Genomic DNA, 26,315 nt, shown 5'->3' on the forward strand with positions numbered 1-26,315 from the left:
CCTAATTTCAATACCTCCAAAACAGCCCATGGTGTGTCCCATTACATCAACACTTCAGGCCCGGCGATTTACGTCAGGGCTCTTCATCTTCCACTTGATAAACTGCGGCAGGCAAGGGTAGAATTTACTGTAATGGAGGAATTAGGTATCATTTGGCACTCCAACAGTCCTTGGGCATCACCATTACACATGGTACCCAAGAAAACAAGTGGATTGAGACCCTGCGGTGATTACCGTAGGCATAATATCACTACACCTGACAGGTACACGATCCCTCATATACAAGATTTCACTGCCCATCTGCACAATTGCCATGTTTTCTCCAAAGTCGATTTCATCAAGGGATACCATCAAATCCCAGTCCATGAGGATGACATTCCCAAAATGGCAATTATTACGCCTTTTGGGCTATTTGAATTCCTTAGGATGCCATTTGGGTTGAAGAACATCGCTCAAACGTTCCAGCGGCTTATAGACACTTTGGGTAGAGATTTAGAGTTCCCTTACATCTACTTGGATAACATCCTCATAGCCAGTCAGGATATCACCAATTGCATTTACACCGCCTGCTCCAATGGCTGGAGGAATTTGGTCTTACCATCAACTCTAGCAAATGTCAATTTGGCAAGTCCACCATCGACTTCCTAGGACACAAGATCACGGCCAACAGTTTCTTTCCCTTATCCAGCAAGGTAGACACAGTCTGTGCTTTTCCAGCACCTACCACAGTTAAGGGACTGCAGAAATTCTTGGGCATGATCAACTTCCATCACCGGTTCATTCCAGCATCTGCTGATATTCTTCGACCACAGTTTCCGATCCTCACCTCAAAGCACAGAGATGTTCCCTGGACAACAGAGGCAGAGTTTGCATTTACGAGTGCCAAAGACGCTTTAGCCAACGCAGCAATGCTCATCCATCCTAACCCCGACGCTTCCTTGACACTTAGCACTGATGCCTCGAGTACGGCCATGGGTGTGGTTCTAGCGCCCACATCTATGCATTTGATCGGGAACTGTTGCCATTGTATCTAGCCACACGGCACTTCCGATTTGTTTTGGAGGGTCAGCATTTCACTGTATTTTCAGACCACCAGCCACTCATTTTTGCCTTCAGCAAAATAACAGATCCATGGTCAACAAGACAGCAGCATCACTTATACATTTCAGAATTTACGACAGACGTGCGCCATATTTCTGGTAAAGAAAATCTCGTCACAGATATGGTGTCCAGACTGACTGTATATATCAGGGTGGCATTGATATTCCTGAATTAGCCTGTGTACAGGCCATGGACCCTGATCTTCAGGCATACAGTATGGCCATTACTAACCTGGACATACAACAGTTGGCACCACAACTGGGCAGCCAACCTTATCTTGTGACATGTCTTTGGACTACCCTAGACCAGTGATTCTGGCATCTTGGAGGCAATGCCTTTTTGACCAGATACACAGCTTGTCTCATCAATCCATCAGAACATCCGTCAAGCTCATGTTGAATAAATACGTATGGCATGGACTGAAAAAAGATGTCGCACAATGGGACATGTACCTCCTGCCCGACTGCCAAAATTCAGCGGCACACCAAGGCACCTCTTCAATCTTTTCCAGCGGTACGCAGGTGGTTGGAACATGTGCATATGGACATGGTCAGACCATCACCAGTATCTCAAAATATGAGATACATTCTAACAGTTGTAGACCATTTCCCGCGCTGGCCAGAGGCCATCCCACTGCTATTCAGTGACAATGAGACATGTGCCAGAGCATTCATCGTCAATTGGATCGCTAGATTTGATGTTCCGACACACATAATCAAACCGTGAAGCACAATTCACCACTGCATTATGGACTGCATTTGCTCACTCCTGCACACCGCGGTATACCATCCACAGTTCTACGACCTTGTGGAACATATCCTCTGGCAACTAAAGTCCGCACTTAAGGCCCGACTCCCCAGACCCAATTGGGTGGATGAGTTGCCATGGGTTCTACTGGGAGTGTGCTCGGCTCCAAAGGAAGATTTGTCTGCATCGTCCACAGAGATGGTTTGTGGCACGGTCCTCACAGTTCCAGGGACATTCATTTCGCAACCAACTCTGATCTGGACATCCTTCAGCAGCTTCGACATGGTGTCACAATCAGCAAACCTGTTCCTACCAACTGGCATGGCACCCCTAAACATGTGCCCCCATAGCTCCTGGAAGCTGATTTTGTCCGCAGACAGGTCCCAGGAGCACTGTTACAATGACCGTATGAGGGCCCTTTCCACGTGATTAAAAGGGATGGGGTTACTTTGGACATTGGGGGACATTCACAGCTGTTTAGTGTGGACAGACTTAAGCCTGCCCATGTGGATCCCACTTCACCTGTTCAATGCCCCCAGCCCAGACGGTGAGGGCGTCAGCTAAGGTGCATGCAGCTGATGTTTTAGTTTTGGGCGACAGTTCTGCTGGGGGGGGTGGGGGGGGAGTGGGGTGTAGTGGCCGGTTATTGGGCCAAACGGGTGCACAGCGCGGTATTGCTAACCATCACCACCACAGTTCTTCGGCAAGCTTGCAGAACCATAATATGGGCAGCTGGGTACTCCACCATTTAATGGACCACATGCAAGTGGTGCTGCGTGCCAAGGAACGGCACATTGATCTGATCAGTCTTCTGCCAGAAGGCATGGGATACAGACAGGGCTTAATTTAAACCTACCGGTCCTGTGGATCGGTATCAAACTCATAATGATGTCCCACCTTGACCCGTAGAGCCTGGGACATGCGATATATAAAGGAAGCCTGTAAAGTCTGAATAAAGCAATCTTGTGTTGATTAACCTGCTGTGAGTATTGCTTTAGTAGCTCTACTGAAGTAGCCACTACATACACACAATTTATAACGCAGAAAAATACACACATAATTTATAACTTGGGAAAGTACACATGCGCACAATTTATAAAGTTGGAAAATTCACAAATGTACAATTTATAACATTGGAAATTTCACACACACACAATTTATAATCTGGTAAAATGCACGCATACACAATTTATAACGTGGGAAAAGAAGTACACACAACATATAACTTCGGAAAATACACACGTCCACAATATATAACATGAGAAATCACACACACGCACATACACAATTTATAACCTGGTAAAATCTTTGGCTTGGCTTCGCGGACGAAGATTTATGGAGGGGGTAAAAAGTCCACGTCAGCTGCAGGCTCGTTTGTGGCTGACAAGTCCGATGCGGGACAGGCAGACACGATTGCAGCGGTTGCAGGGGAAAATTGGTGGATTGGGGTTGGGTGTTGGGTTTTTCCTCCTTTGCCTTTTGTCAGTGAGGTAGGCTCTGCGGTCTTCTTCAAAGGAGGTTGCTGCCCGCCAAACTGTGAGGCGCCAAGATGCACGGTTTGAGGCGATATCAGCCCACTGGCGGTGGTCAATGTGGCAGGCACCAAGAGATTTCTTTAGGCAGTCCTTGTACCTTTTCTTTGGTGCACCTCTGTCACGGTGGCCAGTGGAGAGCTCGCCATATAACACGATCTTGGGAAGGCGATGGTCCTCCATTCTGGAGACGTGACCCATCCAGCGCAGCTGGATCTTCAGCAGCGTGGCAGCGTGGACTCGATGTTGTCGACCTCTGCCATCTCGAGTACTTCGACGTTAGGGATGTAAGCGCTCCAATGGATGTTGAGGATGGAGCGGAGACAACGGTGGTGGAAGCGTTCTAGGAGCCGTAGGTGGTGCCGGTAGAGGACCCATGATTCGGAGCCGAACAGGAGTGTGGGTATGACAACGGCTCTGTATATGCTTATCTTTGTGAGGTTTTTCAGTTGGTTGTTTTTCCAGACTCTTTTGTGTAGTCTTCCAAAGGCGCTATTTGCCTTGGCGAGTCTGTTGTCTATCTCATTGTCGATCCTTGCATCTGATGAAATGGTGCAGCCGAGATAGGTAAACTGGTTGACCGTTTTGAGTTTTGTGTGCCCGATGGAGATGTGAGGGGGCTGGTAATCATGGTGGGGAGCTGGCTGATGGAGGACCTCAGTTTTCTTCAGGCTGACTTCCAGGCCAAACATTTTGGCAGTTTCCGCAAAGCAGGACGTCAAGCGCTGAAGAGCTGGCTCTGAATGGGCAACTAAAGCGGCATCGTCTGCAAAGAGTAGTTCACGGACAAGTTTCTCTTGTGTCTTGGTGTGAGCTTGCAGGCGCCTCAGATTGAAGAGACTGCCATCCGTGCGGTACCGCACAATAAATAACGGGGAAAACACACATACACATGCAAACAAAAATTAAAATGTGGGAAAAGACACACACAATTTATTATGTGGGAAAATACAAATACACACACACAATTTATAACATGTGACAATACTCAAACATACAATTTATAACATGAAAAAATAAACACACAAACAATTTAAATTGCGGGAAGATTCACACATAATTGATAACATGGGAGATACACATGTACACAATTTATAAAGTGGGACAATTCACAAATGCACAATATGTAACATTTGAAATCACACGCGCGCGCACACGCACACACACACACACACACACACACACACACACATATATACAATTTCCTCTTTGGCTTGGCTTCGCGGACGAAGATTTATGGAGGGGGTAAATTTAAACCATGCAAAAAACACACAATTTATAATGTGGGAATATACACATTCACTCAATTAATAATGTGGGAAATTACACACACATACTCATACTTAATTTATATTATGGAAAAATAAACACACGCAAAATTTTATACGTGTTAAAATACACACACACACACAATTTATAAGGAAGGAAAATAAACAAACAATATATAACGTCGGAAAATACACACATATTATTTATAACGTGGGAAAACACACACACACACACACACACACACACACACACACTCACACACAAAATATAACATCGGAAAATAAACATGTTCACAATTTATGTTGTGGGAAAATACACATAAATACACATGCACACAATTTATAACAGGGGAAAGTTCACATGCCTAATATTAAAGACATGAGAAAATACACACATTCAATTTATAATGCACAAACAATTAAAAACATGGGAAAATAAACATGATGCAATTTATAACATGGGAAAAATACTCACATATAATTTATAAGGGTGGAAAATACACACACACACACACACACACACACACACACACACACACAGACACACAACCTCTAACCTGGTAAAATATACACACACAAACTCACGCACACAGACGCACAACATAAAATGTAGGGAAAGAGACACATCCACAATTTATATCATAGGAAAATACAAATGCACTCAATTTATAACATGGGAAAGTTCACATGCCTACTATTAAAGACAAAGAAAATACATACAATTTGTAATGTGAGAAAATACACATTAAGACCATTCATAACATAGGAATATATACACACATAATTTATAATGAGGGTAAATAGGCATGCACACAATTTATAACTTGTGAAAATACACACATGCACACTTAATTTATAATGTGGGAGAATTCAAACACACCATTTATAACTATGGAAAACACAAACACACATAATATACAACGTGGGCAATAGACGTGCACATAATTTGTAATGTGTGAAACTACACATGTATAGAATCTATAACTGGGGAAAATACACACAAACAATTTATTAGATGGGAAAACACACACAGACACATGCTGTGCACACACACACACAATTTATAGCATGGGAAAATACACACAAACAAATTATAACATGAGAAAATGCACACACATACTTAATTTACATCATGGGAAAATACACATGCACTATCTTTATACATGGGAAAATACACAAAGGACACAATTTATAAAGTGGTAAAATAGAGAAAAACACAATTCATAGTGTTTAAAATACACATGCACACACTTTATAATATGGGCAAACATACACACATACACACAAACACAATTTAGAATGTGGGAAAATACACACAAACACACACACACACACAATTTATAACATGGGAAAATACACACACATGATTTATAAGGTGGTAAAATACACAAGCACAAATTTTATAAATAGGAAAATAATCACACAACATAATCTATAAAGTTGTAAAATATAGAAAAACAATTAATAGTGTGTTAAAATACACACACACACTTTATAATGTGGGCAAATACCCATACACATGCAATTTATAATGTGGGAAAATACCCATGAACACACACTCACATTTTATAATGAGGGAAAATACAAACACACTTAAGTTATAAGATGGGAAGGTACACATGCGTGTGTATTTATAACCTGTGAAAATACACAGGCAAACAATTTATCACATGATAAAATACAGACACACAATTTATAGTGTGGGAAAATACACACAGAATTTAAATGTGGGAAAAACACACGCACACAATTTATTAGGTGGTAAAATACAGAAACACAAATTTTAAAATGTGGGAAAATACACATGCACATACACAATTTGCGTCTTGAGAAAATACACACACCCACAATTAATAATGTGGGAAAATACACATATAATTTATAATGTGGGAAACTGCGCGCGCACACACAATTTATAACATGGTAAAATACACAAGCACTTTATATATAATGTGGGGAAAATAGACATGAACACACACAATTTATATGGTGGGGTAATACACACACACACATTTTATAATGAGAGAAAATATGCACAAACTTAAATTATAAGTTGGGAAGATACACAGGCACACAATTTATAAGGTGGTAAAATACACAAACTTTATGTGGGAAAATACACACATACAATTTAGAATGTGGGAAAATATACACACACACATTATAACATGGAAAAATACACACACAATTTATAACGTGACAAAATACACAAGCACAAACTTAATAATGTGGGAAAATCTTTGGCTTGGCTTCGCGGACGAAGATTTATGGAGGGGGTAAAAGTCCACGTCAGCTGCAGCCTCGTTTGTGGCTGACAAGTCCGATGCGGGACAGGCAGACACGGTTGCACACACACAAAACACACACACAAAACACACACACAAAACACACACACAAAACACACACACAATTTTAAAAGTGGTAACATACACACTTGTGCACAATTTATAATGTAGGAAAAATACAAATCCACCTAATTTATAACATGGGAAAATACACATAAACACAATTTATAAGATGGTAAAATACACGAGTACAAACTTTAAAATGGGAAAATACACACAAGACATAATTTATAAAGTGGTATAATATAGAAAAACAGAATTAATAGTGTGTTAAATTACACATACACACATTTTCTCTTCTTCTCTTTGGCTTGGCTTCGCAGACGAAGATTTATGGAGGGGTAAATGTCCACGTCAGCTGCAAGCTTGTTTGTGGCTGACAAGTCCGATGCGGGACAGGGAGACACAGTTGCAGCGGTTGCAGGGGAAAATTGGTTGGTTGGGGTTGGGTTTTTCCTCCTTTGTCTTTTGTCAGTGAGGTGGGCTCTGCGATCTTCTTCAAAGGAGGTTGCTGCCCGCCGAACTGTGAGGCGCCAAGATGCACGGTTTGAGGCGAGATCAGCCCACTGGCGGTGGTCAATGTGGCGGGCACCAAGAAATTTCTTTAGGCAGTCCTTATACCTCTTCTTTGGTGCACCTCTGTCACAGTGGCCAGTGGAAAGCTCGCCATATAACACGATCTTGGGAAGGCGATGGTCCTCTATTCTGGAGACATGACCTACCCAGCGCAGTTGGATCTTCAGCTGTCGGCCTCTGCCATCTCGAGTACTTCGATGTTAGGGATGAAGTCGCTCCAATGAATGTTGAGGATGGAGAGGAGACAACGCTGGTGGAAGCGTTCTAGGAGCTGTAGGTAATGCCGGTAGAGGACCCATGATTCGGAGCCGAACAGGAGTGTGGGTATGACAACGGCTCTGTATACGCTAATCTTTGTGAGGTTTTTCAGTTGGTTGTTTTTCCAGACTCTTTTGTGTCATCTTCCAAAGGCGCTATTTGCCTTGGTGAGTCTGTTGTCTATCTCGTTGTCGATCCTTGCATCCAATGAAATGGTGCAGCCGAGATAGGTAAACTGGTTGACTGTTTTGAGTTTTGTGTGCCCGATGGAGATTTGGAGGGGCTGGTAGTCATGGTGGGGAGCTGGCTGATGGAGGACCTCAGTTTTCTTCAGGCTGACGTCCAGGCCAAACATTTTGGCAGTTTCCGCAAAACAGGACGTCAAGCCCTACCTAGTGTCGCCGAGAATGTTCTCCCAGAATCACAGTGCAGCTTTTGCGCAAACAGAGGAACTACTGACATGGTCTTTGCCCTCAGATAGTTCCAAGAAAAGTGCAGAGAACAAAACAAAGGACTCTACATCACCTTTGTTGACCTCAGCAAAGCCTTCGACACCGTGAGCAGGAAAGGGCTTTGGCAAATACTAGAGCGCCTCGGATGCCCCCCAAAGTTCCTCAACATGGTTATCCAACTGCACGAAAACAACAAGGTTGGGTCAGATACAGCAATGAACTCTCTGAACCCTTCTCCATTAACAATGGCGTGAAGCAAGGTTGTGTTCTCGCACCAACCCTCTTTTCAATCTTCTTCAGCATGATGCTGAACCAAGCCATGAAAGACCTCAACAATGAAGACGCTGTTTACATCCGGTACCGCACGGATGGCAGTCTCTTCAATCTGAGGCGCCTGCAGGTTCACACCAAGACATAAGAGCAACTTGTCCGTGAACTACTCTTTGCAGACGATGCCGCTTTAGTTGCCCATTCAGAGCCAGCTCTTCAGTGCTTGACACATTTTATAATGTGGACAAATACACACACACAATTTATAATGTGGGGAAAATACCCACGTGCACACACAATTTGTAAGGTGGGGTAATACACACACTCACATTTTATAATGAGGGAAAATATGCACATTTAATTTATAAGATTGGAAAATACACATGCACACAATTTATAAAGTGGAAAATATAAAAGCAGATTTTATAACAGGCAAAAATATATACACACACACACACACACAATTTACAACATGGGAAAATACAAACTCACACAATTTATAGCATGGGAAAATGCACACACGCACACAATTTATTACATTGAAAAATACACATGCACACTATTTATAATGTGGGAAAATACACACATACAAATTTCATATCATGGGAATACATGCACACACACACAATTTATAATGTTGGCAGATATACACACACACACAATTTATAATGTTGGTAGATATACACATACACACAATTTATAATGTTGGTACACACACACACACACACACACACACACACACACACACACACACACACACACACACACACACACACACACACACACACACACACACACACACACACACACACACACACAAATTTAAGACTGCAATGTCGGGAAAATCGTGTAAAAAATCAACATAATTACTGCCCCTGTGGTTGTTCATTCACAATGGGTGCCTTTTTTGACTGGAAGTACCTGAGTGTAACAGTCCCGGTGCTTGGACGTGCAGTAGAGTGGATGTCCAATAATGAATTTTTCCAGTTTGATTTACACTAGAGGCCTCCTCCAAAAAGTTGTTGGGGTCCTGCATGATAAATCGCGGTGCAGGAATTGACTCCAAATTCCTGCACATTCCCTTTTAGAAGCCCGTGTAGCAGCAAAATTCCTTGATTGTGCTGTTACATGCCTGCAGTCTAAAAACCATAAGAGATGGTTGAATCTTTGTTGAAGAGGTGAGAAGTTTCTTGTTAATTACTTAGAACAATTATGTTATCTGTGATAATCAGTGGGAAATTCCACTTGACAACTTTGCCAATCTAAACTTGTTTTTTCATTTCAAGCTTCCGTCACTTTGCTGGAAATACCTTAGAGGAAAATATATTTCTTTACCTGGTTGTTTTAAGACTACCCCAAACAAGAACATTAAGAAGTGGTTTGGATTGAGCCATACATGTGTGACATTGTACTGATATGTTTCCCTCCACTGTATAGCTTTCCAGGCCATAAAGAGATGTGCAACTTACACAGAGGTAATGGCTGAACTCCGGACCCTCTACAAACCAAAGCTCAGTGAACTTCTGGCATCCCAAAAACAGCAGCCTGGTGAGTCGGTGGAAGATTTCCTTTGTGCCCTGTTCATGCTGGGAAAAGACTGTTGGGGTGCCCCGTGGCTCCTGTGCCTATGGCCCAGTGCATCAAAGACCTGGCCCGGTATGCCTGTGTGTCAGGGTTGAGGTCCAATTACATCAGGCAGCTTCTGCTCGAAGAAAACCAACTATCGCTGAAACGGGCAGTGCAGTTGACCAGAACCCTGGACTCGGCCCAGCGATAGCGGGAAAATCCAGTTCTACCATGTGCGCACCAATGATGCTACCATCTTGGACGATGGCGCCTGGAACTGCTGACCCGACCGCTGCGGCCGTGGCAGCCTAGCATTCGAAGTGCTACTTCTGCGGGCAAGTGAAGCACCTGCGACGACTTTGCCCAGCGAAAGGTGCTACCTGCTTCGGCTGTGGTTAAGAGGGGACACTATCAGCAGGTCTGTAAAGCCAGGCCCTCCCCATGAAGCAGTGTGGCGTGCATGACCAATGACCGGGTCCCACCTTCACTTCCGGTGCCAATCGCGTGCGCAGCAAGAGGAGCACCATCTTACCTGCCACCACCCCCTGCCACTGCTGCCGCCCTCCGTGTGAACAGCACCGCAGCCGCCTGCCTCGCTGATGTCACTTCCATCTGGCTCCGTGACTCTACCCCTATGGACGGTACCATTTCTGTCTTCTCCCTTGACCTCGGCAGTAATTACCACTTGGTCAACACTGAGGCCGCTATATTGTACATCGGGCCTCTCCACTGACGCCAATGAAGCTCCACTCCTGGCTTCGATTACGCTGAACCAGGCCAACCCTCATCCGATCGCCCACTCCATGATGGAGATAGAGGCACAAAATTAACTGCCTCTTTGACAGTGACAGAACCGAGATCTTCATCCACCCTGACGTGGCCTGCAGACTATCGCTCCCTGCCTGATCGACGAGCGACTCCATATCAATGGCGGCTAGGGACCACCAAACTAACATCTGTGGGTACTGTGTCGCGTCTCTAATGGTGGGGGGGGGGTGAATGCTATGACAACTTTTCACTGTTAGTCATGCCCCAGCTCTGCACGCCAATCATCCTGGGTCTCGACTTCTAAAGTCAGTTCAGGAGTGTGATGATGGTGTTCGGGGGCCCACAACCACCACTCACAGTGTACAATCCGCAACTCACTGACCCCCCTCCCTCCCACAGTCCCCCAGCACTGGGGGACATCCTTCGGGTGTCCCCTCTGTCATTATTCGCTAACCTAACCCCGGACTGCAGACCCATAGTTACCAAAGGTAGGTGCTACATTGCTGAGGACATGGCGTTCATCCGGGCTGAGGTCCGGCGACTCCTGTCGGAGGGAATCATCACCCCCAGCTCCAGTCCCTGGAGAGCCCAAGTCTTGGTGGTCAGGGGTGGGTTATAGATTACAGTCAGACCATCAACCAATTCACGCAGTTGGATGAATATCCCCTTCCTAGGATAGCTGACATGGTTGCCCAATACAGGGTTTTTTCGACCATTGATCTCAAGTCGGCATATCACCAGGTCCCCCTCTGCTTGGGACACCGTATGTGTGTATATATGATCTTCGAGGCCGACGGCAAGCTCTTCCACTTTCTCAGGTGATCCCTTTCGGCATCACGAACAGCATCTCCACATTCCAATGGGTGATGGATCGGATGGTAGACAAGCACAATCTGGCAGCAAAGTTCCCTTATTTAGATAATGTCACCATCTGTGGTCATAGCCAGCAGGATCATTTGCGCACAGCAAAGTCCCTGAATCTGACCTATAATAGGGACAAATGTACCTTTAACACAAATCGCCTGGCCTTACTTGGATGCATTGTGGTGCATGGTCCAGACCCCGACTGCTTGCGACCTCTGATGGAGCCCCTGGTCCCAAACACCCTGAAGGCGCTGAAGAGGTGCCTGGGGCTGTTTTCACCTTCCAGGTGGAGAGCGATGTCTCCGACTTAGAATTGGCCACCACACCCAACCAGGCAGGCAGGCCAGTAGCTTTTTTTCCCAAACCCTCCACATCCCTGAGATGTGGCACTCCTCTGTCAAGAAGGAAGTGCAGACAATTGTCGAGGCAGTGCTCCATTGGCCAATAAAAGGTTTACCTGGCCAATAAAAGGTTTACCCTGCTGATGGACCAACCTTTTGTCGCCTTCATGTTCAACACAGCATTGAAGGGTAAGATAAAAAAAGACAAAATCCTGAGGTGGAGAATTGAGCTTTCCACCGACAACTACGACATCTTGTACTGGCCAGGTAAGCTCAACGACCCTCCAGATGCCTTTACCCGGGGGACGTGTGCCAGTGTGCATCTCGACCGCCTCCAAGCCCTCCATAATGACCTCTGTCACCCTGGAGTTACGAGAGTGTGTGCATTAAAGCCTATTGTTCCTGAAGCCGAATACTCTGTGGTTATTGATAGAGCCTATCAGACATAAAATGTGTTCCTGCAAGCCATCAGAGGGAATGCAATCAATAAATGGCTTTGAACTGAAAATTAACAAGGAATGCCTGGATATTTCCATTCCACTGAAGTGCAGGAACTCGGCAACAGAGACCAGATACCCATATAAAACAAAGATAAAACAGCAAGTTTCCCGACACATGGGACTGTGAGAAAATTAAAGCCTTTACACTACCTTGTGTGGTGAACTGCTGTATCCTTGATTACTTGGTTCTGTGACTGTACCTGTGGCCCCTCCCTCTTTTGACCTTGTATAAAGCCTCTAACACCGTGACCCTTTCTCCAGGATGAGGTCCTTGTCCATTGTGAATAAAAGCCTGTAGATCTCAGGCTTGACCCCTAGACACTGATTTGGGGGGGTGGGGGGTGGGGTGGATATTGTTAAACTTCAGCAGAGACGAACTGAAAGTGAAGGACAGTACTTTTTCTATACCCTGAAAGATCTGCACAGAGCCTTCCATTTTTTTCAGTATCTGGATTTTTCACTTCATCCGGTCTACGTTCTTTTGACTGTAAACATCAGGGAACCCTGAATGGAAGGTCCCAGGCAGTTGTGGGGGGGGGGGGGGGGTGAGTGTGGGGGGGGTGGGGGAATAAACAAGCTAGTGGACAGACCAGATTGGCCAGACATGTAACCAGTGCACTTACATTAGAAGGACGTCTCTGCTGTGGAGAAACAACAATGGGACTGGAGAGATGGTGCCCCATCCCGATACTCAGTTAGAGATTATGCTGGCTGGCCAAATGTGTGTACACCACCTGACATCTTTGCTATTTGATTAGGTGCACAATGATACTCATATTGGCAAGAGGGGAGTGATAAATATATTACTGTAAATATCTCACTGAAGCAGACAGAAAGAAAAAAAAACAAAGAAATGTTTCATGCCAATAACACAAGCATGGTAAAGGAACATCATGTCAGCAGGGACGCACCTCTTGCCAGGAGGCAAATGACCTACTCCTGCTCCTATCTTCCATGTTTCTATGTACAGAAGCTACACCAGTGCCCTGATTGGTCAGAGGTAACCAGGTTAAGGACCAGGAGAGGTATCTCTAAGATAGAGAAGGTCTTTATGATTCTGTTCCCCATCAACATCATGGAAAGGCATCCAAAGAACTGATTCGCCATCTCAGTGTTGGCACTGTGGACTGAGGGGCCCTGTAGCTGAGAAGATGGTGACTCAACTGTCAGCGGAGATGGTTGCCATTCGTATTGCGACAATCCAGAACCAAATGGATCCTGGTCATGGGGAAACCTGTAAAATTATTGGTCAAGGCTGCTGTATGTAGAGCTCTGGCAACTTCACTAAATGGGTGAACCACTTGCAGAAAGAGATACGGGACTTACAGGAAACTGGAGCGAAATACCTGACTGTTACACCTATCCCTTTGCACAAGGCTTTCGCCCTCGATGAAAAACATGTATTATGTATTCTCCACAGACCTTTTAGTGGTCATCATCTAATGATAAAAAGATTCTATTGTTAAGTCATCCAGAAACGGCAAATATTAAGAAAAAGCACCATTGCTTTTGTTTTCATTAAATTCAGAATTCTCTAGCTTTAAAAACCTGTGTTAGAAAAACCCCTCATGTTCACTCAAAGCAGACCCTGGTTTTTCATTCAAATTAATGAGCTTTGCTCGAATGATCACAGAGGCAATAAGGACCTGAGGACGGAACAGGAACGGTTTTATCAGACATTCACAACTGGTTTCCCAGGCAGGTAACTGCTGTCTGAGTCATTAGAACTGTCAAGGCTGTCAAACCACAGGCAGCAGATCAAGTAAATACACAAGATGGTGGAGAGACAGCAAGTCAAATCGCATCCTTTATGTAACAAAGGCAGAGAAACAGAACCGACCTTTCAGGCTGGAGCCCCTCATCAAAGTGGGAGAGAATGCTGGCAGGCATCCAAGCAAGAGTGTGTGGAGGGGTGGGGGGGAGGGCTGAGGGGGTGGCAAAGCAGATGATAGGTGGAGAAAGGATGGAGGGGACAGGAGCAGTGAGGGGGAGGGGGGATGGTGGGGCTGTGTGGGTGAAAGAACTGGAAGAACAGGAAATGGAGGAGGGGAAGAAAAGGCAAGCAGGTTTAATGGAAAGCAGTGAAGTCAATGTTCATGCTCTGGGGTTGGAGGGGGCCCAGACAGAAAATAAGGTGTTGATCCTCCAATCTGCAGGTGGTCAGGGTGGGACAGTACAGAAGGCCATGGACAGACATGCAAGTACAGGAGTGTGACCTGGAATGGAAGTGGTTGGCCACTGGGAGGTATCTGTGGTTACGGACGGAGCGGAGGTGTTGAGCGAAGAGATCTCCCAGTCTGCGACTCCCCCATCTTTGCTGCTGTCCCCTCCCTCCTTTCTCCACCTATCATCTCCTGCTTTGCCACCCCCCACCCCTTTCCCCCCCCCCCACTCTCGTTTGGACACCTGCCGGCATTTTCTCGTACTTTGATGAGGGGCTCCAGCCCAAAACGTCAGTTCTGTTTCTCTGCCTTTGCTACATGAAGGACATCGTTTGACCTGCTGAGTCTCTCCAGGTTTGTGTTTTTACTCTACCCGCAGTGTCCACAGAATTCTGTGATTTACCAGAGAGCATGTGAAAGGCCGTAGGCCTCACGCTCCATGGGAGGCTCCAATAATGTCTCCCGTTCACCACCAATCTCAATCTGACTTTTCCTCTTTGTGAATCTTAAGAACTCAATTAATTCCCAAAACGTCAGATTTACACGTGTTAATTAAATCTTGAAATCCATATGCATCAGGCACGGATGTGACAGTGTATTTGAGGCAATAGGAGGTCACCTGTTTGTAAGGTACGAACTTTCAACAAATATTGACTGGTCACATGAATGGTACACAGATGACCATCAATTAAGAACCCATGGTGCCACAATCCTGGTCACTGCGGCCTTTGCCTGATGCACCACATTCCCCCAGCAGCATCTGCAGTGGCACACCTGCACTACCTTCCTGCGGCCTCCCTGCTTGTTCACTCGGGAGGCTGAGGGCTGCAGGGAGGAAGCGGTCTTTAAGTCTGTGGGTGAACAACTTGACACCCACAGTCCTTCTCACCAACAGGAGAAGGCTCTCATCCTGACAGGGAAGGCGAAGACAGTGGCTGATGTCTCAGCAAAATGCCTTGCAAAGCCCTCCCCACATCTCCTCTAACACAGACGAGAAGCCCGTGGCGTATAGAGGGCATGTGGGGGAAGAATGTTTATGGGGAGCCTGGAATGCATCGCCGGGGTGGTGGTCGAGGCTGGTGCAATAGGGACATTCCCTTTTATTCGTAGTGCAGTAGAAGCTGATTCTGCCATTTAAACCCGGCCACCCAATTACACCCAAATTAACCTATAAACCCCCCAGACATTTTGGAGGGTGTGAGGAAACTGGAACCCCTCGTGGATAACCCATGCAGACTTGGGGAGAACGTACAAACTCCTTATGGACAGTGCAGGATTCGAACCGGCCTTGCTGGCACTGTAACAGCGATGTGCTGACTGCTACGTTAACTGTCTAAGACCCTTAGATAGACACATGGATGTAAGATGGTTGTGGGTGTGAGGTGGGAAGAGTTAGACAGTTGTGGAGTAGGTTTACATCGGTCCACACAATCTTGTGGGCCGAAGAGCCTGCACTGTGCTGGAATGCTCTATGTTCTTACTCCTGCAGACCATTGCCCTCTCCTTTGTTGCCAAGGTTCATCTGAGTTCATACTGACATTGTTTCTATTTCTCTCTCAATAGATGCCGCCTGGCCAGCTGGGTCTTTTCAGCACTTTCTGCTTTGGTTTTAGGTTTTGTGCGTGAATTAAGGTCCCTCTGCGCTGGTGACGGAATCTGCATTCTCCACTGAATCACTGCCTCCAGCCTGACCACATTTCCACTGGAAAACCAGCCATCCAAGTTCTCTCTGAAGTCACTCCCCTTTCACGTTGCCAGGATCACGTCTTCCCCAGAACCAGGCCACCACAAGGTTACCCCCAACCCAGAGGGCAGCTCATCACCACCAATCTGTGGCTGAACAACCAAAGGAACTGCTCGCATTAACCATCCCAAGGCTCTCATATTCATGAAACAAGATTTATTTGTGGTTTTCAAACTTTTTCTTTCTGCTCACATACCACCTGAAGTAATCCTTTACTAATCACCGAGCACCAGTGACATAGGGATTACTTCAGGTGGTATGCAAGTGGGAAAGGAAGGTTGAAAACCACTGTTTTAATCATCCCTAATTGACTCATTATGTGTACAGTTTCATAACTCCAAAGGAAATGGGCTAATGACAATATTTCTCAAGCAAAATGTTTCAGTAACAATTGGGTCTAGAGCAGTGGTTTCAAACTTCCCTTCCCACCCACATTCCACCTTAAGCAATCCCTTACTCATCACAGAGCACCAATGGCAGAGGGATTACTTAAAGTGGCATGTGAGTGGAAAGAAAACATTTGAAAACTACTAGTATAGATTAATTACTTGTCCTGCATATCTTGTCCAAGGACTGCTTAAAGAAATCTCTTGGTGCCTGCCACATTGACCACCGCCAGTGGGCTGATATCGCCTCCAACTGTGCATCTTGGCACCTCATAGTTCAGCGGGCAGCAGCCTCCTTTGAAGAAGACCGCAGAGCCCACCTCACTGACAAAAGACAAAGGAGGAAAAACCCAACACCCAACCCCAACCAACCAATTTTCCCTTGCAACCGCTGCAACCGTGCCTGCCTGTCCCGCATCGGACTTGTCAATCACCAACGAGCCTGCAGCAGACGTGGACATAACCCTCCATAAATCTTCGTCCACGAAGCCAAGCCAAAGAAAGAAGATATCTGTTGTTTGTCTGTACGTGTGTTATGTCTGGTTGAGTGTCTGCATGTTCTGCACTGAGGACCAGAGAACATTGTTTTGTTCGGTTGTACTTGTCCAATCAGATGACAATAAGCTTGACCTGACTTGACTTCACCACCACCCCTCCCCCGCTCCCTCCCGGTCTCTCCTCTCCTTCAAGATATTTCTAGGTGAGAGGTGGCCACCAACAACATTACCGAGGACAGTGAACCAGAAAAACTACCCATCCCTCTCCACCTCCAACCCAGCCCGTTCCCACAGCCTCCAACCACAGACCGTTTGTGTGTGGCTATGGTCACTGGTGAGAACAGAAGCGAATTCCAGGAGTGCAGTGAGAAACCCAGAAATAATTGTCTGGTGAGCCGGTGAATGAATGGGTTTGTGGCCAAGTTTGCAGACAATACAAAGGTAGCTGGAGGTGCAGGTTGTGTTGAGGAAACAGGGAGGCTGCAGAAGGACTTGGACAGATTAGGAGAATGGGCAGAGAAGTGGCAAATGACATATAATGACAGAAAGTGCACAAGCGTGTACTTTGGCTCAAAAGAGAAAGGAGCAGACTATTCTCTAAACGGGGAGAACAATGAAAATCCCCAGATCCAAAGGGACCTGAGAGTCCTCGAGCAGGAGAGCCTGAAGGTAAACTTGCAGGTGGTGAAGAAAGCAAATGCAATTCTGGTGTTCATTTCATTTGTAGTCGAGTCAGAGGTGGGGCAAGTGATTGGAGAGTATCAGTGATTTAGATGGTTTAAAAAGGGCGCGGGAAGTCAACTAGGAATTGATTTGTGGAAGTGAGGAATTGAGTAATTGAGTTCATTGGAAAGGAGCAATGCAAGGAGGGGTCACTAAAGGAGTGGCCAGTGTGGAGCGGCCCAGTGTTGGAGAGGAGCTTTGAGGCTTTGGTTCAAGAGGCTTCAGTGAGTAGAGGCTGAGAAGAAGCTTGCTTGCTACTACAGAGGAAAGGCCAGGAGAGGCGGGTTAACTTTAATTAAAGTTAGATAATGGAGTTGGCTGGGGAAGTGGGTGGCTCCAGTTACAGGATGTGGGAACTGTGGGGCACCATACTTGTCCCTGATGACTACACCTGCAGAAGGTGCATCCAGCTGCAGCTCTTGACAACCCGAGTTAGGGAACTAGAGCTGGATGAACTGTGGTTCTTGAGGGAGGTAGAGGTAGTGGCAGGGAGGTGTGTCAGGGAGGTGGTCACCCCTATAACTCTGGAGGCAGGAGAGAGATGGGGAAGAGTCAGATGGTGCAGAATACCCCTGTGGTTGTTCCCATCAAGAACAGGTATACCGTTGAGGAGTCACGTGATGGAGTAGTGGCCGGACGGTGAACTCCAGCCCTCTCCAGAAAAGTCGGGAAAAACAAAGGAAAACACAAAGGCACAGAAATAAAAGTTACAGAAAAGTGAGTATAAAGGTGGAAAGAAGATGGCGACAAAAAAAGAAAAATCGAAAGCAACGGTAAGAAGAGAGGAAGAGAAGACAAAGGAGGAAAAAGGTGAAGGCCTTACCTGTCCGAAGAGGCCCGCTGCGGAGAGAGAAACCCGCTCCCTCAGGTCGGTAAATAATGGACTACAAAAATGGGTCGTTGAGCCGAGTAAAAGTGCGCAACCGCGCATGCGCGAGGAATCGCGCATGCGCGATGCGAATAAAAAAAAACACACCGACGGGAGGGGGGACCAGCTGGGGAGTCGATCTCCACAGCCGGCAACGACAGCTGCAGAACACCTGCAGCAAGAAGAGACCACAGAAGACAATAGAAACAAGAAAGAAGAGAAGGAAAGGGCACCAAAGAAACAACAGATGGCCAACCCAGAGGAAGAAGAAGAGGAAGAGGAAGAGTACAGTGAAATAGAAGAAGAAACGAAAGGCAAGGTAAAGGATATACTTTCTCTTATTAAAGGATACATGGAGTCATTTAAAGAATGGCAAACACAGGAATTTAAGGATTTAAGAAAAAGAATAAACAACACAGAAGAGAAAATGAATAAAATAGAGATGACCTTAACAGAAATGGGAAAGAAAATGGACAAGATGGAAGAGCGGGCAGTAGCAGCAGAAATGGAGGTAGAAGACTTAAAAAAGAAATTGGAGGAATCTAATAAAAAAACTAAAGAGACACAAGAACTACTAGCTCAAAAAATAGATACAATGGAAAATTATAACAGAAGAAATAACATAAAGATAGTGGGCCTTAAGGAAGATGAAGAAGGCAAGAATATGAGGGAGTTTATAAAAGAGTGGATCCCTAAGACCCTAGGATGTCCAGAACTACAGCAAGAAATGGAAATAGAAAGGGCACATAGAGTATTGGCCTCTAAACCACAACCACAACAAAAACCAAGATCTATTGTAGTAAAATTCCTAAGATATACTACAAGAGAAAAGGTACTGGAGAAGACAATGGAAAAAGTAAGAGAGGGCAACAAACCACTGGAGTATAAAGGGCAAAAAATCTTCATTTATCCAGATATAAGTTTTGAACTCCTAAAGAAGAGAAAAGAGTTCAATACAGCAAAGGCGATTTTATGGAAGAAAGGGTATAAATTTATACTAAAGCATCCAGCGGTATTGAAAATATTTATTCCAGGACAACAAAACAGACTATTCTCGGATCCAGAAGAAGCACGAAAATTTGCAGAACAATTACAAAAATAGACTGAGGGAGGAAGACGGGTAATGAGAGTTAAAATGATCACGATTGATATGTATGTGAGTAAAGACAAAAATAGACTGATGGATGAAGACGGGTAATGAGAGTAAAAATGATCACGATTGATATGTATGCGGGTAAAGAGGTATAAGAGTGAATAGAGACAATGTGCATACGTGAATGTATCTGTACTTAGAGGAAAATATAGATAGTATAGACAAGAATTAATAAGGGAAGGTAATGGAATAGAGAGAATAAGGAGGGAATTAAAAGAGTGACCTTTGTGACATATGAAAAGTGAAATCTTTTCTGGGGGGGCGGGGTGAGGGGAAATAGCGGTCACTGCAAAATCAGTTGACGCTTGCGAGTGGATTCGCAAATCCAAATGGAGAGGGGAGATGTGGTTGTCCGACAAGGGATAAAGGACAACTCAGGAGGGGAAGGGGAGATTGGGGATAAATAAGATAGAAATAGGAGAATAAGGAAAATGTTGGATGTTGTAGGAATGTTGTCTTATAAAGAGTTGAAAATAAGAAAACAGAAATGGAAAAGGAGGAAAGGTAATGATGGAAAAACGGAAAGAGAAGATAAACAAAATATAAAAGGGCTACGCTGAACTATATGACTTTAAATATTAATGGAATACATAACCAAATTAAAAGGAAGAAACTACTAAATTTAAATGAATAAATGTATTCCATTAGAAAAAATAACATATAGGTTAAGAAATAATATTGAAATATTCAAACAAGTTAAATACATTAAATACAATAGCGAAAACCTACCGGGGACAAACATTACCTAAGTTGATGGAAGGAGAAGGAAAGAAAAGAATGGACTCAGTAGAATTTCTGGTGTATTTTTGTTGAATGACAACATTGTCTGACTGGCTTAATGCAACCTAGATTGCATACCTAAAATGGATGAGAGGGGGGGGTGGGGGGGTGGCTTGGGAGGAGGGGGGGGAGAAAAAGTCACTGTATATGTGTGAAAAAGAAATAGTGTATATCATGGCTAACGTGATTTATGGTGTGAAAAATAAAAAATTTTAAAAAAAAGTTTAATAATTTAAAAAAAAGAACAGGTATACCGTTTTGGATACTGTTGGTGGAGATGACCTACCAGGGGTGGTCACATCTCTGGCACAGATGCTGGCCCCCGGCTCAGAAGGGAAGGGGGAAGAAGAGGAGAGCTATAGTAATTGGGGACTCATTGGAAGTGGATGGAGGTGTTCTGTGAATGAGATCAAGGCTCCCAGATGGTATGTGGCCTCCCAGGTGTCAGGCTAGGACGTCACTGATCGAGTTCACAGCATTCTGGAAGAAGAGGGTGATCAGCCGGGTGTCATGGGCCATGTGGGGACCAATAATATAGACAGGAGTGGGAATACAGGGAGTTAGGACAGAAATTGAAAAGCAGGCCCTCAGGGGTGGTAATCTCAGGATTGCTGCCTGTGCTACACGCTAGAGAGGGTAGGAACAGGAAGTTGTGGCAGATGAATGCGTGGCTGAAGAGTTGGCACAGGGAGCAGGGGTTCAGATTTGTGGATCATTGGGATCTATTCTGGGGAAGGTCTGACCTCTACAAAAAGGATGTGAAGCACCTGAACTGGAGGGGGACTAATAACCTGGCGGGCAGGTTTGCTAGATCTGTTGAGGAGGGTTTAAACTAATTTGGCAGGGGGGGTGGGATTCAGAATGAGAGTACAGAGAGTGGGATAGAGGACAACTAGATTTGAAGGGAAAGAGGAACCAGATTGTTAAAGTTAATGAAGGTGGAGGTAGTACTGACTATTTTAAAGAGAATCAAGGTGCATAAATCTGTGTCCTGACGAGATATACCCTAGGACCTTGAGGGAGGTTAGTGTAGAAATGGTGGGACTTTGACAGAAATGGAGAATGGCTCATGTTGTTCCATAATTTAAAAAGGCTCTAAAAGTTAACCAGGTAATTATGGGCCTGAGTCTGATGTTGGAGTTAGGTAAATTAATGGAGAACATTCTTAGGGATGGTGAGTATTCAACATGGTTTTGTATGTGGTAGATCATATTTAAAAAAAACATAGAATTTTTCGAGGAGGTTATGAAGAAGGTTGACAAAGGGAAGGCTGTGGATATTGTCTTTATGGACTTTAGTAAGGCCTTTGGCAAAGGTTCCACATAAGAGGTTAGGAAGTTTCAATCATTAGGTATTAATATTGAAGTAGTGAAGTGGATTCAACAATGGTTGGATGGGAGATGCCAGAGAGCAGTGGTGGAAAATTGTTTGTTAACTTGGAGACCAGTGGCTAGTGGAGAGCCTCAGGGATCAGTAGTGGGTGCATTGTTGTTTGTCATATATATTAATGATCTGGATGATAGGGTGGTAAATTGGATTAGTAAATATGCAGATGATGATGTTGTGGACAGTGAGTAAGGTTTTCAAAGCTTGGAGTGGGATATAGGCCATTTAGAAGAGTGGGCAGAAAGATGGCAGATGGAGTTTAATACCAAAGGTGGTACATTTTGGTAGGACTAATCACCAAAGGTCATACACGTTAAATGGAAGACAATGGAGGAATGGAGTAGAACAAAGGGATTTAGGAATTCAGGTGTAGATAGGGTGGTGAAGAAAGCTTTTGGTATGTTGGCCTTCATAAATCAGAGTATTGAGTACAGGAGTTGGGATGTCATGTTGAAGTTGTATAAGGCATGGGTAAGGCCAAATGTGGAATATTGTGTGCAGTTTCAGTCACTGAATTATAGGAAGTATGTAAGCAGTATAGAGAGAGAGCGGAGAAGATTAACAAGAATGTTGCCTGGGTTTCAGGGTTTGAGTTACAGGGAAAGGTTAAACAGGCTTGGAATTTATTCCCCGAAGTGTGGAAGATTGAGGGGAGATTTGATGGAGGCATTGATATTTATAGGGGCTACAGATAGACAGGTTTTTTCCATTGAGAGCGGGGGAGATTCAAACAAGAGGACATAGATTGAGGTTGAAGGGGGGATGTTTAGGGGAAACACAAGGGGGAATCTCTTCACAGAGGGTGGTGAGGGTGTGGAACGAGCTTCCGGCCAAACTGGTAGATGCGGGGTCAATTTTAATATTTAAGGAAAAGTCTGATAGGGTTAGGGTTAGAGAAAGGTATGGAAGGTTATGGGCTGGATGTGGGTCAATGGGACCAGGTGGGAGAAGGTGTTCGGCATGGACGAGAAGGGCTGAACTGGCCTGTTTCTGTGCTGTAATTGTTACATGATTATAAGAACAGGGATCTAATGTTGATGCTTTCTAAGGAACTGGAGAGATGACACATAGAGTATTGGACTCCTCTTTGAAGAGAGAATGTACTGACATTGGTGAGGGCTCGGAGGAGGTTCACAAGGATGACTCTGGGAATGAAAAGGTTATCATATGAGGAATGTTTGCCAGCTCTTGGCCAGTACTCATTGGAATTTAAGATTCGGAGGGACTTCTTCAGCTAGAGGGTGGTAAATGTGTTGCATAGGTGGTTGTGGAGGCCAGGTGATTGGGTGTATTTAAGGCAGAGATTGATAGTTTTTGATTAGCCAGGGCATCAAAGGTTATGGGGAGAATGGCAGGCAGTGAGGATGAGTGGGAGAATGGATCAGCTCATGATTAAATGGCGGGGCAGACTCGATGAGCTGAATGGCCTATGTTTCTTTGCATGTCTCATGGTCTTATGTGAGGCAACCCTTTCTGGTGCAAAGATGCGAGTCTAGGTTGGGTGGAAGTCATCCCGAGTACAAGAACACCAGTCACTGTAATCGTTGCCAAAGCATCAGCCAGCAAACGATGGTCTGGACTTCACTTTTATAAGGACTGAAATGAAAGGTGGGGAGGTTAAGATCAGCTTTACTTTGGCCAGTGAGGGCTGGGCACAGTCCTTCTCACTGCATTGTACAGAGGCCCAGGGACGATGATTAACAAGGGCAGGTCGGAGCAGGGGAAGGTAACAAGACTGCCAAACTGATTCTCCTTTCTTGAGGCTGCCTCTGCTCCGGGGAGGAGCAGGACCCTTCTCCCCAGGTGTCACAGAATCTCTCACTCTGATCTGGGAGGGCCCCTCATTACTGTCCACGGGGTTTGGATGTCTAAGGGGCCGACAGGCAGGTTTCAAGGACTGACGCGATGATTACACTCGGAGGCAGTCCTCCTCAGAGCCGTCGTGAGCTCAGGGGACGACATGCTGACAAACGCTGCAGTATAACTCTTTGGTGTACAGGACAAGGGGGGCCTCATGGAGGAATTTTGAATGCTGAAAGGCCTGGGCAGAGTAGATGTGGCAAGGATGTTTTCCCATGGTAGGGGAGTCTAGAACAAGAGGGCACAACTTCAAGATAAAAGGGCGTCAATTTAAAACAGAGGTGGAAAAAATCTTTTCATCAGAGGGTATTGGGTCCGTGGAACCTGTTGCTTCAGGCAGCTGTGGAAGGGAGGTCATTGGGTGTATTTAAGGCAGAGATTGACAGGTGTTTGATTAGTCAGGGCATCAGGGGTTCGGGGAGAAAGCTGGGGAGTGGGGTTGAGTGGCAGGATTAATCAACTCATGATAGAATGGTGGAGCAGACTCAATGGGCTGAATGGCCTGCTTCTGCTGCGCTATCTTGTGATAAATGCTAGTTCTATCTTTAACACCACATGTCACTACCTGATAGGCGATACCCAATAATTTGTGCTGCTACGCTGTAGTTATAGTGAGACACTTGACACAGTAATTGTAAAGCCCAACGTGAGCAGTTAGAAACCTGTACCTTTGGTGATGAGCTCCTGAAAGCTGAATTGTTTACCTGTGTTTGTCTCCCACAGGAAACAATCTGCAGTGAGGTCTTGGAGATTGTGCACAGTTCTGGTGGTCACGCTGGGGAAACGATGGGAATAAACCAGAGATTTTGCAGAGAGGTTCACGTGAATGATGCCAGGACTGGACAGCTTGAGCTGTAAGATAGAGCAGCAGGCCATTCAGCCCATCGAGTTTGCTCCATCATGAGCTGATCCATTCTCCCACTCAGCCCCCACTCCCCACCGAGTCACACACCATCCTGACTTGAAGCATCGTCCCTGGGTCTACCTACCAATCCACATGCATTTCAGAAGAGTCTGGAATTTGGGAGGTGTATAGGATGCTGTTGAGGCCCCATGTGGAGCACTGTGTTCAGCTTTGGCCACCGTGCTGCAGGACAGAGGTTGTCAAGCTGGAGATTGTGCAGAGAAGATTGACGAGACTATGGCCAGGACTCGGGGCCTGAGCTCTATGGAGCGGATGAGCAAGCTGGAGCTTTATTCCTCAGAGAGCAAGAGGATGAGGGGTCATCTCATAGGGTGTACAAAATCATGAGAGAAATAGATTGGGTCAATGCAGTGTCTTTTGCCCAGAGGTAACCAGGAGACAGGTTTAAGATGAGGGGGTGGGAGATTTAACAGGAACCTTGAAGGGTACATTTCCGCACAGAGGGCAGTGGATGTGTGGAACAGGCTGCTGGAGGAGATGGGTGAGGCAGGTGCTATTGCAACGTTTCAGGAACATTTAGATGGATCCATAGATGGAATGGGTTCAGAGCGATTAAGGGCCAAATGCAGGCAAGTAGGACCAGAGTGCGTGGGATATTTTGGACAGCACGGGCATGTTGGGCAGAAGTTTCCTCACTGTATGACTTCAAAAGTGTATGAACTCAAAATTCAGGGTTGTTGTCAGAGTTCATGCACATCACATGCAACCCTGAGATTCTTTTACCTGCGGGCGAGGCAGAATTACTACTTATCATAGTGCACAACTTAAAAGATACGTGCAAAAAAGAGAAAAATGTAAACAAACTGACTAGGCAAATACAGAAATAAATAATATGCAAAATAAAAGCCCTTCAATGAGTCCCTGATCGAGTTTGTTGTTGAGGAGTCTGGTGGTGGAGGGGTAGCAGCTGTTCCTGAACCTGGTGGTGTGAGTCTTGTGGCACCGATACCTCTTTCCTGATGGCAGTAGAGAGAAGACTATAGCTAATTGGCAAATGCAATGTTGGCATCATTTCAAGAGGAATGAGCATGGATGTGATGTTGGGGCTCTATAGGGCACTGGTGAGACCTCTCTTGGGAATGTTGTGAGCAGTTTTAAGCTCTTCATTTAAGAAAGGATGGCTGACGTTGGAGAGGGTTCAGAGGAGGTTCGCTGGATGATTCTGGGAATGAAAGGATATCACATGAGGAATATTTGACAACTCTTGGCCTGAATTTCAAAGAATGGGAGGGAACTCATTGAA

The 26,315-nt window shown here is 45.2% G+C and overlaps 1 protein-coding gene across 1 annotated transcript in view; it reads right to left on the reverse strand.

Annotated features, from left to right (window-relative positions):
• The window catches only part of LOC138761517 (leucine-rich repeat-containing protein 75B-like), a 111,381-nt gene extending 86,397 nt beyond the window's left edge, over positions 1-24,984 (reverse strand). Inside the window, exon 1 of the mRNA XM_069933777.1 lies at positions 24,852-24,984. The gene's annotated coding sequence lies outside the window, so the exon portion shown is untranslated. The remainder of the gene's footprint in view (positions 1-24,851) is intronic.
• Positions 24,985-26,315: the final 1,331 nt, after the last annotated feature.

This window comes from Narcine bancroftii, chromosome 4 (assembly GCF_036971445.1).
Source record: "Narcine bancroftii isolate sNarBan1 chromosome 4, sNarBan1.hap1, whole genome shotgun sequence".
Lineage (NCBI taxonomy): Eukaryota > Metazoa > Chordata > Chondrichthyes > Torpediniformes > Narcinidae > Narcine > Narcine bancroftii.